General features: G+C 58.4%; 1 protein-coding gene across 5 annotated transcripts in view; it reads left to right on the top strand.

The window, feature by feature from the left end:
- SLC22A23 (solute carrier family 22 member 23) overlaps positions 1-13,855 on the top strand; it is a 143,770-nt gene that overhangs the window by 70,310 nt on the left and 59,605 nt on the right. The window lies entirely within an intron of this gene.

Raw genomic sequence — 13,855 nt, 5'->3', positions numbered from 1 at the left:
TTTCATTTCTCTTCTGCCCGGAATGTCCCCATCTGTCTTCAGAAGACATGCTTGAAGGAGACTGGAGGAATTATCAGCTAGGCTAAATTATTCATGGGAATATTAAGAAGGGAAAGGTATTTTCTCACCGAAAGAAAAAAAAAAATGTAAACCTCACACTTTAAGTGACAGCCAGAATTAGGTTAAAAATAGAGCATCTCTGGGAAAGACCACAGAATTTTAATTAGCTCAACTCTGAGCAGTTCCGACGTGTCAGCAGGTTGGTCCCGGGGGGAGGCCGGGACGTCTGTGCTGCACACACGGTTTTCCAGTAGGCTTAAGTAAAAATAGGAACCAGCATGCAGGCTAAGCCAGCTGCCTGCGGAGCCCCCTTGGGAACAGTCCACGGGGGGACGGCAAGGTCTCCGGTCCGCTGGGCGTTTCCGACGGCTCTCGTCCTCCCTCCCGGCTCACCCCTTCCGTGGCCAGGAACCCCCCATTCGATGGCAGTCTTTTCTCATAATATATCCCATCAGAGGATTTGCTTTAATTTTCCTGAAATCTTACAGATGAAATTGCCCATCCTTGACTTTTTTCCACTTCCAATCTCTCTGACCCACTTTATGTTGAAATGTGGCCAATTTGACAGCAATGAAAACTTTTAAAGCGGTGCTTCTGAGTCTTCTGCATCTTTTGTGGATCAGAGACCCCTTCAAGAATGGGATGAAAACTGTGGATTCTTCCCCTGGAAAAATGCATATGTTACAGCTGCACACCCATACAGTCTCACATAAAACTACAGAAAATTCACGGCTACCCCCAAACGCATCTGTGCCTCCCGGGCTGAAGGTGACACAGCCTGGCTGGGCGTGAGGGGCGGGGGCCTGGAGAGCCGACTACATTGCCGGTGCCGGGGTTACGTGGAAGGCGCGTCACAGAAGGGCCAGGCAGGAGGCACAGTCCCACGCTGTGGGTCTAGCAAGCACTTCCTCGTAGAGAAGCAAGGGGTCACGTGTTGGTCAAAACTCCTTTTCCAGAAAATGCCTCTTGTCCAAACAGGAGGGGAGTAAGGATGGTGACGTCCGACCCCAGGAGACTTCCTGCCTCTGCCCTTCACCCTCAGTCCCCCTGACCTTGCGGGAGCCCAGGGAGGACTGCCCGTCCACCTGTGCTGGGTGGTGGGCCTCTCCCACTGTCGGCGGTGGTGCAGAGAGCCGGAAGCTTCTGGACGAGCCCCAGACTGCGTAGTAGGACGTGGCAGGGGAGGAAACGTGACGCAGCCCCGGGAGGAAGATGCGGGCGGCTGCCCCGTCCTCTGCAGAAGGAAAGGTGGTCGCTCCTTTGAGCCCCGCCCGCGGTCCCTGGGACACAAGGGGGACGGGGGTTGCTCCTTCACCTTGTGTGACTGATGGTTCAGCGCGAACAAGTAGTCAGGGGTCGCCCGACGCGAGCGCACCTCACCCTGGCTTCGCGCCCGGCCCGTCTGCCCCGCAGCCCTGTAACCTCGGGCGACCCAGTTCGCCTCCTGGGCCCAGGCTCCTCGCCTGGGCGGGGGTGATGCCCTGGTGTCCTCTTGGAGCTGCTGTGAGCCAGGCTGGGAAGCTGTGCGGTGAGCGCCCGGCCCCTCTCTCCGCGCCCTGGCTGCACTGCCTCTGGGGGCCGCTGGGGTGAGATGGCCACAGGGACGGTGGCAGGCGCTGCGGGGGCCTGGTCCCGGGGCCGCGGAGGACGGCCCTGCAGGGGCCTGGGGCCTGAGATGCCAGTGTTAGAAACAGACGCTTTTGAGACGACCAGCGAGCTGACCTGCCTGAGCCCTCGCTCTCATTCCCAGACCATTTAGGGCATCTCCTCTGAGCCACGCGTGCACTTCCTCTAAAGCTTTGCTCTCATCGGGAGTTCACGGGGTGGTTGAATGCTGGCCACACTCACGCGTGCCTGGGGTCCACGCACCTGCTCCTGCCCGAGACTCTCAAGCAGCCCCTGCCCCTTCCTTCCAGGGTGCTGGCTGCATCATTGGAAAGTTACAGTGAAGTTTTGTTTTGTTTTGTTTTTGGGCTTAGTTGCTGTGCGGCCTGTGGGATCTTCCTGGAGCAGGGATTGAACCTGTGTCCCCTGCGTTGGCAGGCGGATTCTCAACCACTGCGCCACCAGGGAAGCCCCGCAGTGAAGTTTTATTTTTGCACAGAGGATCAGGTGGGAGATGGAGGCCGCTTGCTTTTCCGAGATTTTCCCTCCCATCGCTAGGACCCCTCAGCTGGAGGTCCACGGGGTCCTCTGCTAGGACAAGCTCTGTAACTTAGTGAAAAGACTGATATTTGGGGGGGCTGTTTTGCTTGGGAAAGGTTGGAGTGAGTTTTGTGGACTTCAGCAGTTGTATAGATCCTATGGAAGGATTTTTTGACGTGAGGTATCTTGAGTACCAAACAACTCAAGAAAAGTTAATTTTTATGTATTCCCAGTGGTGATAATAAAATAATAAGTTATTTGTTGCAGGAACTGTACGAGACAGTTAACACACATTAACCCGTCCCCCCACGATACTGTGAGTTAAACATTTACCACCACTTAGCAGATGTTCCCAGAAGAACTCAGGGTAAAGACACTTGCATTACAGACCTGACAACTAATTTTTTAAGTGTTTTAAAATTTTCAGGGGGAGAAAAATGTGGCCCAACACAGTCTTTGGGTAACGACAGAGAAGAATGTTTTAAATGGGATTATTCTGGTGATTCATGGTGGGTCATTTCCATGGCTGTAGGTTTAATCTGTGTCCTTTAGTGTTTAATTCTTTGCCAGAAACACTAAAGTAGAGAATGCGTGTGTCCCAGGGCAGGTGTGCTGCCGGCTTCTCTGGCCGCCACATCCTCGGCACCTGGATGGGTGCTCCCTGGGGACCCAGCAGATACCCCCGGGGCGGGTGGAGAAGCCTGTGATTCGGGATACCTGGTGCTTTATCAGAGCATCCGGCTGAGACAGGTTTGCTGTGCCCGCTCCCGCGTTTTCCTGAGCCCGGGAGAGGAATAAGGACACACCCGTCTCCCATCCCAGCGACCACAGCAGCACCCGCGCCTCGTTCTCTTCCTCTCGTGCCCACGCCGCCAGCCCCCGGGCTTGGTTACGCCCGGGAACTCTAACCCCCTCTCCACTCACAGCAGCCTTTCTAAGCCCAGACCCATGCCATCACTCCTCCGCCTCAGATCATTTAGTGACCCCGGAGCCCCAGTCTCAGCCCGCGTGTCCCCCCATCTCCCGCCACTCCCTGTGCTGCGCCCCCGAGCGGCAGGCCCAGGGGCGGGCGTGGGGTGTCTCCTCCTCCCCCAGGTGGCATCCCCTCCCCCGCTGCTCCTTCACGTGTGAGCCGCGCACACTGACCTTGAAACGCAGCCGTGAGGCCACCTCCGGACACCCTCCCTCACCTGTGCTGAGTCTAGGTGTCCTTCCAGGGGTGACCCCAGCCCGGGGAGCGACCTCGTCCTGCAGTGCTGGTGGCACAGGTCCTCACCACTGTTTATTCTCTTTCAAAGAAGGGAATGAACGTGAGAGAGCCAACCTCTAAGAGCCTGAAAACCTGGATTCTGGTCCTGCAGCGACTTTGTAGCTACGTAACGTGGGACAACTTACTTCGGAGCGCTGATGCCTGTTTTCTTAAAACATAAAGTGGGAATTGTACCTGCTCTGCCTCCCCAGCCACTGTGGGAGGCCAATGCAGGGAAGGTTCTTCTAAACCATAAACCCCGTGCAAGCGTTCGGTCACACCATCAGGACACTGGGTGTTGGTTTCCAGCAGGGTCTTGTTGTGGCTTTGTGTGTGGGCTGCGTAGAGAGACTTCTCCTGTGTATACGGTCACCTGTGTCCCACCCCAAAGGGGCTCACGGACGTGCCCCAGGGGAGCCGGAAGTTAGCACCTGATTCAGTAGATGCGGACGTAGGCCAGGTCAGGCACAGCCACACCGTCCAGGCCACCGACGAGAGCAGACTCATGGCCTAAAGTCTGAGAAGGTCCTTTGGCTGTGCCGGGCAGGTACCTGATGCCTTGCGGGGTCACCTGTCCGCTGGCTCTGCCCCACGTCCCTGTGTCCTCCCGGAAGTATACAGCTGGTGCCGCCGCGGTGCTAGGCTAGGAGGGACCGTCAGTGGAGTCCCCTGTAAAGTGGAGCCCACGCAGAGGTCCAGGTGGGTTACACACAGCAGCCTCTCTCATCAAGATGACCCGGATGGCCCGAAAGTGATGGGGACCGTGCCCTCCCGTTCCCCACCCCCCCCCAGCCTGTCCTCTGCCTGTGCCGCGGGCACCACACCTCCCTGAGCAGGATGGCGGCTGAACTGCGGCATCCCGGCTGGGCCGCGTCTGTGTCCTTTCCATTTGTCCTGGCCGGTGGCCTGGCCCTGGGGACCGAGCCTCACGAGCCCCTGAGGCCCTGGGCCCTGACGTCCCCGCAGGCTCAGCTGTGCCAGCTTCTCCCTGCTCCTGGGCCCAGGGGAGACCGGACAGCCAGGGCTGCAGGAAGAAGGCCCCGCCTGGAAGAGGGGCCTGTGCTCGTGTTCTTTGTTTTGATTTGAAACCACAGGGATCTGAGCCCCGCCACCACCTGAGCGCGGCCGATCCAGCCCTCGGCCGAGGGGAGCCCGTTTCTGACGCCGTCGGGAGTGACGGGCAGGGGGCGGCAGAACAGGCCAGAGTAGCGGCGCAGGGCCCTGGGGCGGGAGGGGGACGTTTCCTGCTGTGGGCACAGGGGCCGGAGGCGGCGGTGGGCTCTGGTTCGGCCCGGCGCTGCCAGCCTGGCGGCAGGGGGTGAGCAGAGCCTCACCCAGAGCTGGACGCTGCTCCCAGCTGAGTGCTGAGCCGCTCACGGGAGGACGCGGGTCAGAACTCCGTCCCCGGCCTGTGGCTGGAGGGCTGTTACACGCGCTCGCAGGCGAGCAGGCGCTGCGGCAGGAGCCGGCACGGCGGGCCCCCTGTGCGCAGAGATCTCCATCTGCTGGTCCCCTAACACCACCTGGCCCGGGTTCCCTCTCCCAGCCGATGGGGGCTTCTGTTCTGGGACCTGCAGCTCTCTTCCACTTCTCACTCCAGAGAGACAGGGGTGACGGACTGGGGGTGTCCGCCTGGCCCTGTACCACCTCCCGAGAAAGGTGGGTCTGGGGGCTTTGCCAGGTCTTGAGTCCTGACCCCGTGGAGGCTGGCTCCAGGGCGAGACCCCAGAAGGAACAGGACCCTGGCCTGTGCAACCGTTATGTGAGTCAGAAAATAGTTTCCTTAGTAGGCATTCCATCGCTGATTAAAATGTATACTGGTCTTTTATACTTTAAGATGATAACCTTTAAAATTGTTTTGTTTTCTGCTAGAGGTCCGCAGGGCCTTTAATTGGCGGCCTTGCCTGTGACTCTCGGGAAAGGTGTCCGCTGTCTCCTCCGAGTTTCCGGCGGGTGTGGCGCTCCGCGTGGCAGCGCGCCGGGGTGCGCTCTTCGGATGTGCGGTATTTTCTGCAGCTGAGTGCCATTCCCCGGAAAAGGGCAAGGGCTGCGTCCTCGCGCTCCCGGCTGCTGACGTGGGGATCCGCTCGTGTGTCCCACGTCTCTCACGTCTGCTGCAGGGGCTTCTCGTTACCTATCGAGATGGCGTCGTTTCTCACTGCCACAAAATGTGATTCAACAGAAAGAGCTCCAGGAAACAGACCCACCGGGTGTTTTTCTTGGATCACGTAGGGCTCGGTGTTGTCAGCCTGTGCTTTGCAGAGAGGGCGTTCCCGGCTATTTCCAGGGAGACTGAGGTGCTGCTGATGTGGCGCGGTCTCTCCAGGGCCGCGCCCACCCCTGCCCACCGTGAACCTGGGGATGGAACACCCAAACCCCAGAGTTCTGGAAATGGAGCGAATGACAGGCAGGACCACCACCCGCTCTGTGACCGCTCAGCCACTGACCCTCGGGCACCTGCTTCACTGTGACACATAGGTCCTCACCTGGCCGTTAGGATGCTGTTTGGGGTGAGCTGAGGGGTGTGAGGTTAGCAGAGAGGACAGGATGAAGTAGCCACTGGCACAGACTGGACCCACCCAGTCTTTTAAAAAGATAAAAGATGACGTGGGCACCTTCCAGCGCCTTACAAAGGGAGCGCTTGGGAGACCCCACACCCCTCCCTCAGAGTGCCATCCGGCACCTTGTTTTGGTAGGAGATGTGTTTGGTCAGAGGGTGTGTTTTGTGACATGCAGCCACCAGGCTTCTTTGGGAGGAAGCCCTGATCTAAATCACAGCTGGTTGGGGCTGAAGTCGTTGGAGCAGTTTAACTCGGGGCAAGTGTAAGATGCGTAGAAATAGGAAGCCCACGAACTATGGACGTGTGGGGTGTGGGATGCTGTCCGTGGCCTGGACGGAGGGTCCGCCCAGCCCCGTGCTCCTCTGCTACCCGCCTGTGCTCTCTCTAACCAACCCACTGTTTCCATCCACACCCAGCTCTCGACGACCCCTCCCTCCATCCCAGGGAAGCCTGGGGTCCCCGCGAGAGGACGCACCGCGTGGGGGTGTCTGCACCTCTGGCCTGTGTCCATCATGGAGGGTTCAGCTCGTTTCCTTAGGAACTGGGACAGCGCCTGGGCTTAGGTGGCAGGGGACATGGGAGTAAGTGGAGACGTGGAGATGGATGTGCGGAACGAGATGGTCGGGGTTGACCCCAGGAGGTGAAAAGGCCCTGAAGTGACCTCTCCCTGCTGCTGAGCGGGTGCCTGACATCTGACCATCAGGATGCAATTCTCTATTTTAAGCCACACAGGTTCCTGGCCCTGAGGATGGTAACACAACAGACTCCCGGGTCACTTCCACCTTGTGGTGACCGAGTTTGTCTGATCCCCGAGCAGGGAAAGGGGACAGTGAGGACCCCGGCGGGTGGGGCGGGTGGACATAGACCAGGTCAGAGCTCCAGAGGCAAATGTGCCTACTTTCCTGTTTGTTTGTTTGTTTGTTTGGGAGGGGATTTTTTTATTGTGGTAAAAGACACATAATGTAAAATTTAGCATTTAACTATTTTTAAGTGTATATTTCAGCAGCAGTAAGTAGGTTCACATTGTTGTACTAGTGTCCACCTCCAGAAGTTTTTCTTCTTGCAAAACTGAAACTGCCCCATTAAACACTAATTCCCCATCCCCTTTCTTCCAGCCCCCGGCAGCTACCCCTGTCCTTTCTCTCTCTGTGAATTTGATGACTCTAGGGACCTCCTTTGAGTGGAATCATACAAGACTTGTCCTTTTGTGACTGGCTAAATGTCCTCAAGGTTCACCCATGTCGGCACCTGTATCAGAATTCCATCTCTTCTTGAGATGGAAGAATAACCCCTTGCTTGTCTAGACCACATTTTGTTTATCCGTCAGCGGGAGTTTGGATCATTTCCACCTTTTGCCTACTGTGAACAGTGCTGCTGTGAGCAGAAGGATACAAATACACTTGTGAGTTTCAACTTTCAATTATTTGGAGTGTATTCCCGGAAGTGGGATTGCTGGGTCACACGGGTAGTTCTATGTTTAACTATTTGAGGAACCTCCGTGCTGGTTTCCACAGCGGCTGCCCCATCTCACATTCCCACGGGCGGTGCGCAGGGTCCCTGTTCCTCCACTTCCTGCCGTCCTAGTGGGTGTGACGTGGCACCTCGTGGTCACTGGTGTCAGCGTTTCCCTAGCGATCGGTGACGTTACACATCTTTAACCTGCCTGCTGGCTGGCTGTAGGTCTCCTTTGGTTTCCATTTGGTTTTAAGCTTGCCCTCGGGATCCGTGCTCAGATGGAGGTTTGTGTGTGGCCTGTGATGAGGGAGGAGGGTGCCGGCTGGCTCATGAGCGTCTGTGTCTGCCTGGTGGTGGCGGGCCCTGCGGGAGGTGCGCCTGCCAGCTTGTCCCCGCGTCGGGTGGGTCTCAGGAGGCGCTTTCCGCCCTGCCCCTTCTCGGCGCCCACCCTCTTCTCAGTTGAGATGATCCGTGACCCTGGATGCGGCCTGTCTGGTCTCTGACCCGTCTCTGCGGCGCTAACGAATAAGAGTTTCCCTCTCGGCAGTTGTGTAACTTGCATCCCCTGTCCTCCCGTGGACGCACAGGGGTGGGGACGGGGAGGCGGGCGCGGCGAACCCGGCGTGGAAACAGGACAGGCGGTGAAGACCTGGCTGGGGGCGCGGAGGGCAAAAGCTGCCCAGGACGCGTGACCCAAGGGCAGCCGGGCCTCCGGTGGGGCTCACCCCTGCGGCCGCTTCCTCACGGAGCTGCGGCTCCTTCTGGCGTCCTTGTTGACGAAACAGACCCACCCGGGGACTTTGGAGCCTGGCGTCCAAGCCGGCTCTCGGCCTCTGCTGCGCAAACCCTCTGTCCGGGAGGGAGCTGCACCCTCCCCCTCCCCGTCACCCTCAAGGCGGGACAGGCCTGCTTAGGTTCCCCTTTGCACCAGAGTCCTCCCCAGGGTTCTCTGCCCCTCCTCACCCCCAGCTGCCTGATCTCACAGTCCCGTGCCTCCTCCATCGGACTGTCAGCCCCCTGAGGCCTCTTCATCATCGCTGTATCTCCCCCGGCAGAGTGCTTCTGCACGGTCCCTGCTGAGTCGGCACACGGGGTGCCTTTTTTGTGCCCGGCTAGCCTTCTGTTTTCCGTGACTCACCATCACTCAGGGTTTTCTCCAGGTCAAGAGCCGGACATGGGACTTTGAATAAGAACACACTCCCTAAGCTCAAGGAGCTTTAATTTGGTCAGAAGAAAGAACATTTGATTCTGAATCTTTATGTATGATACGTGTTTAGGTGTCTTTTTGATGTTTAGAAAGAGGTAAACAGCATAGCCCACGGAGTTCAGTGTTTGAAGTAGGTTAGATCCGTGGCTGATGCCAAGAGTGGGGAGGTGGGAACACATGCCCACTCTGTGGGGTCCCCTCCTCACGCTGCTTGATTGGGGACCAGCCCCTGTGCTGTCGCGGGGCCACCTGCCTGCGTGACCTGAGAGCGCCGTCTAGATGGTCGTTAGCACAGACTTTCCGAGGAGGCTAAGTCAGGTCCTCCGGCTGGTTGTTTGCACTGGGAGTTTTATTGTGCTTTTGACCTTTGCTTGCGGTAAGGGAGGGTTTGTTTGGCAAAAACAATGATAAACATTCCCCTGGCTTTAAAGGCCGCTGGACTTTTGAGACTCAGGGACTGTGGTGCGGGCCGTGCAGTGCACGCAGTGTGAGCGTTGAGCGCAGCACCTGCCTCGCTTCTTGGTTTTTGTTCTGTTTTGGTTGTCTCTCCTGCAGGCTGCATTGCTGGACCGGCTGCTTAAAGACTGTGTGTGCTCCCGGCTGCTGCAGCCTCCGGGTGGGAGGCCACAGTGGTGGGAATCCAGCAGCCTGTGCCTCTGGTCCACCCCTGTGTCGATGAACCAACCTCGGAGGGTGCCATTTCCCATCTTAGAAATGGGCGTAATACCCCGTGTCCTTATTTATGGGATTTACTGACAGCTTCCGAAGTCCCGCCTCTAAGAATGCTGCGAAGGGCCCGGGTGTGACGGCGCAGCTCCCTCTGGGCGGCCGTTGGTGTCACTGGCCCGACCTCGACACCCCGAGGCCCGAGCCAGCCGGTCCTCCCCGCTGAGCAGAGGACAGAAGCAGAGCGCTTACCACGTAGCTTCAGACGGGGGAGGGATGTGCTGCGCGGACGGGGTCCCGGGCAGCGGGTTCGGTTCTCTCCCTCTTCCTCTGAAATCTGCCCCGCGACGTGCAGGCACGGGTCGAGGGCAGAGCACGGCAGCTCTGTCCAGGGTGGGCTGTGTTTTCAGCAGCAGGTGAGGAGGTGAGCGGCCTCCGGGGTCCCTCCTCTGAGGCCGCCCCTCCTGAGGAGGCTGCTGCAGGGTCCAGGACGGGGCGTGACCCTTGACCTTCCTGCGGGCGGCTGAGTAGTGCCCCGCTTCGGGCCAGCGCTGACAGCGGTCGGGCTGCTCACCATTTCCATCCCGACAGCGCGGGAGCCCGCGGTCCAGCTCCCGAGGGCTGGCACGCGCCAGGAGGCACTCAGAGGAACGTGCTGTGTGCTCTGATCTCTTTCACGCTCCGTCGACAGGAGGTATTCCTGACGTCACACGCCCTCCGCACACTCGGCAGCCAAGCGTCATGAGGCAAAGTGGTACATATAGGACAGTGAGCCGCAGGGACCTGCTGTGCAGCACAGGGCCGTTCCCCATCCTGGGAGGAACCCTAATGGAAAAGAATGTGTGTGCAACTGAGTCACTTTGCTGTACAGCAGAGGTGAAACACAATATTGTAAATCAACTACACTTCAATAAAACTTTTTAAAAAAAGAGGGGTCTAGCCCTCCTGCCCTGCGTCCTCCTCCCCACTCGTCCGGAACCCCCATCTCTGTGTCACCCCATGAATTTTCTTCTCGTCTTAGCCCAACTGTGTGCGTCCCTAAGCCGTATCTAGAACACTGTGTGCTACCATTTTGCCTTAAAAAAAAAAAACTTTAAATAAGTGGTATCCTATGTTCTGTTCTTCTGAGCTTCCTTTTTTTCTTTTTTAAAGCTCAGCACTGTGTTTGGGAGTTTCCTCTGCATTGACAGGTCGGAAGGGAGGACCTGGAGCCACGTCAGCTTTGATGGTTGGATTTGCTCAGGATTGAACTTGGGCCTTGGCTTAAGAAACAGCAAACGGGTGCAATGGAGGAGCCAGAAAATCCTGTGCTTCTGCTTCCTCCGCTTTGAAGTTAAATTCTAGAAGCCTGGGCAGGGCAGCTGGTGACCAAGCCTGCAGCCTGGGCGCAGGGCTGCTTGGGGGAGCGGGGTGCAAGGGCCCAGATCAGACCCCATCGTCATGTAACGGGCATGACCTTACTCGGGCCTCTGCCTGCCCTCAGCTGGCGGCCCTGCCCCCTTTCTTTCTGTTGTACCAACGGAGAGAAGGAGAGATGGCCATCTTGCCAGAATAGGACGTGAAGAACCGATGAACAGGAAACGTGCTTCCTCTTATTTTTAAGTTCAGAGACGTCTTACCAGGCACAGGACGGTCATCTCTTTCCTCCGATGCTCTTCTTTCTGATTTCAGTTCGAAGATGAGGAGATTGATGGCAGCAGGGCCTCTTTTCATCTCGTTTTGTTTCCACGGCGTGAGGTGAAGAGATGCTGGTCGCGATTTGGGAGGGAGGTCCCTTATTTGACTGGTGAGGGCGGTAACCACGCCAAGAGGGTGGGGACGGGGACCACAGACAAGGAGGTGGACGCTCGCGTGTCCTACACGTGGAGGCGCTGGTTTTTTCTTGTGTAAACTCAGTAATAGAAACCTCAGTATTTTGCCTGTTTCCTGTTTAAAGGAAAAGGTGTAGCACAGAGGCATCCAGATGCATCGCGCTTTTAGGGACAGAATCAGTGCTGTACCCTCTGACCCTCAGATCATCACTTTTCTGTGATCCCATCTTACCTGTGGACTGACACAGCTACCTCCTAAGTGACGTGGGAGGTCACGACATTGACTTACGAGATTCAGCAGCCACGGTGACCTGGCCCAGGGCAGCTCCTTCCCACTGTAGATATTCACCACTGATTCAAACGGTGGGAATTAGCGATGGTGCAGACGACGGAAATCTGGGCAGCCCCTCCGACGCTTCCTCTCCCCCCAACACTCGTAATGAGGCATCTCCTGCAAAACAGAGACTGAGTTTCCATCCCGCCACGAACACATGGTCCATCCATCACTTGTTGAGTGCTTGCCGAATGCTGGGGTGAAGGGACAGTGTATGGCCATTGAGGCTCAGGGTCTTGGGGACGACCGTGGCGTCTGACCCCACTCAGGGCTCGCGTGGCAGAGGCACAGACCAAATGTGCTGGGGGTGCGGGACGGGCAGACTCCCAGCCTCTCTGGAATATTCTTCCCTTCCCCAACCCACCCTCACGTGAAGGCAGGAGAACGGGGGTCTCTGAGGGCCTCACTCACCGGCTTCTGGGCAAATGTGCGTCTCTCGTTGAATTTCCCACGGAGGGCCCTGGGGACAGGGTCTTTGCCGTCTGGTGCCCTGACTACCTCTGGGGGAAGGTCCGGTCTGTGTGTCTCTGGCCTGGAATTCTCCATGAGCCTTTCATGCAGCTCGTCTTGGCCGTGCCTACTCTAAGGGGAAGAATACCCGTGATCGTCCTTTAAATCCCCACGAGCCGCCCACGTGTGCCCAGGAGGTCGCCTCCCCAGAAGGTGGCTTCGCTGCCTGTCACCCGGGAACAGCTGCGAATTCAGTCCGTCTGCCCCAGGAGTGTGTTTTCTCCCCAGCGTCTCCCTTGAGAAAGCAAAGCAGCCCACCTTTAGGAGATGGGGAAAAATCCATGGCTGGGGCTCGGAGCCTCTGTATGTGTCACGTTCAAGGCCGCGCTGGGATCCCGGAAACGTCCGCCCGTGGAGGAGAGGGTCTGCTCTGCTGAGAAGGGCCCCGGGAACCCTCCCATTTGGGTGGCAGCGGGAGAGACGCAGACCCGCGTCAGAGCTTCAGTAAAGGGTAAAGAGGCACAGCCTCCCACCCAACCCCCACCGCCCCCTCCCCGGGGAACGCGGCGCTCGACCCGTTCGGTGATCTGGGGACAGAAATCCCAGTTGCCCGAGTCCTCTGTTTTCTGTTGAACGTCTTTCCTGATGTTTTGACTCTGTATGATCTTGTAGAGGGGGGTAAACCCCTAGTCAGAGCAGTGCGATGTCTTCAAGCCCAGCACCGAGGGTCTCTGTCGGGGGGGACCCAGGCCCCGAGGCAGGATGATGAGAGAGCTCGGGAGACGTGGCAGGTGGTTTAAACGGGTCCACTGTGGGTGAGGGTGGAATTGGGGGCGGAGGCACCTCCTGATCAGGGTTCTGGGTGCGGCAGGGGTGCCGGGGTGCCGGGGTGCTGGAGACGGGGCTGCTCTCTCGTGTCAGGGGTCGGACAGCCCGGCGAGGACCCCAGCCCTGTGCCCTCCGTAGCCTCGGCCACCGTGTCTGCAGGGAGGTGACTCCTCTGTGCAGGTGAAGCAGCGCACGGGCGGGACCTCACATCGCCTGATGTTCTGGGACGGGTCGATATTTGTACAGTAATTATGTTCACTTTCCGCCTTCGTTTTTAAATAAAACTTTCTGCCCCGCTCCTCAGCCGCCAAGTTCTGCCGGAGCACGGGTCATCACCAGGGCTGGTTCTGGTGGCTGGAGGACTGGGCTGCCCTCAGCCTGTCCCAGGCCGGGCCCGCGGCCCCCGCCCGTGGTCACGCTCAGTCTCAGCAAACCGCCCCCCCTCCCCCAGACTGGTGAAGAACTGTAATTCCTGGAAGTGCTGCTGCGTCCTCAGAGCAGACGAGCGGCTTAGACCGCTGCGGGTCTCACGTGCTGTGAGGATGTGACGTGAGGACCAGGGGACCCTGTTTTCCGTGATTCGGGGAGTCTCGACAGAGGTTTCTTATTTCAGGGTGGAAAAACGAGCGTGAGGGGGAGGCAGAGAGCAGAGCCTCTGGAAAGTAAGTCCTCAGAGCCGCTTTTCTTTCCCTTTTGTTCAGCCACCGTGGTAGCTGAAGCCTGGCGCTCTCGCGGCGCGTGTGGGGTGTGAGCGGTGTGTCTGTGGTGTGCGTGTGTGCACACGTGTGGGGTCTGTGTGGTGTGTGTGGGTGTGGGTGTGTGTGGAGTGTGGTATCCACGTGGGGTGTGTGTGAGGGAGGGAGTGTGGGGTCTGTGCAGTGTGTGTGCACGTGACTCCCACACACCCCGCCCCCGCCTGCCCTTGTCGTGTGCCCCGAGGCCTGGCCGCGCCCTGGGCCCGCCGCCCCCCTGCCAGCGGCCCCGCCCAGCGCGGGCGAGGCTGGGATGCCTTGGCCATGACTCGATTTCAGAGTCGGGCGCTGCCAGCCGGGCCTTGGGCGCCACAGCCCTGCGTCCCCCTCCCTGCCC

Source organism: Hippopotamus amphibius, chromosome 11 (assembly GCF_030028045.1).
Source record: "Hippopotamus amphibius kiboko isolate mHipAmp2 chromosome 11, mHipAmp2.hap2, whole genome shotgun sequence".
Classification (NCBI taxonomy): Eukaryota; Metazoa; Chordata; class Mammalia; order Artiodactyla; family Hippopotamidae; genus Hippopotamus; species Hippopotamus amphibius.
Note: the sequence above shows the minus strand (reverse complement) of the source record. Positions and strands in the feature narration are given on the sequence as shown.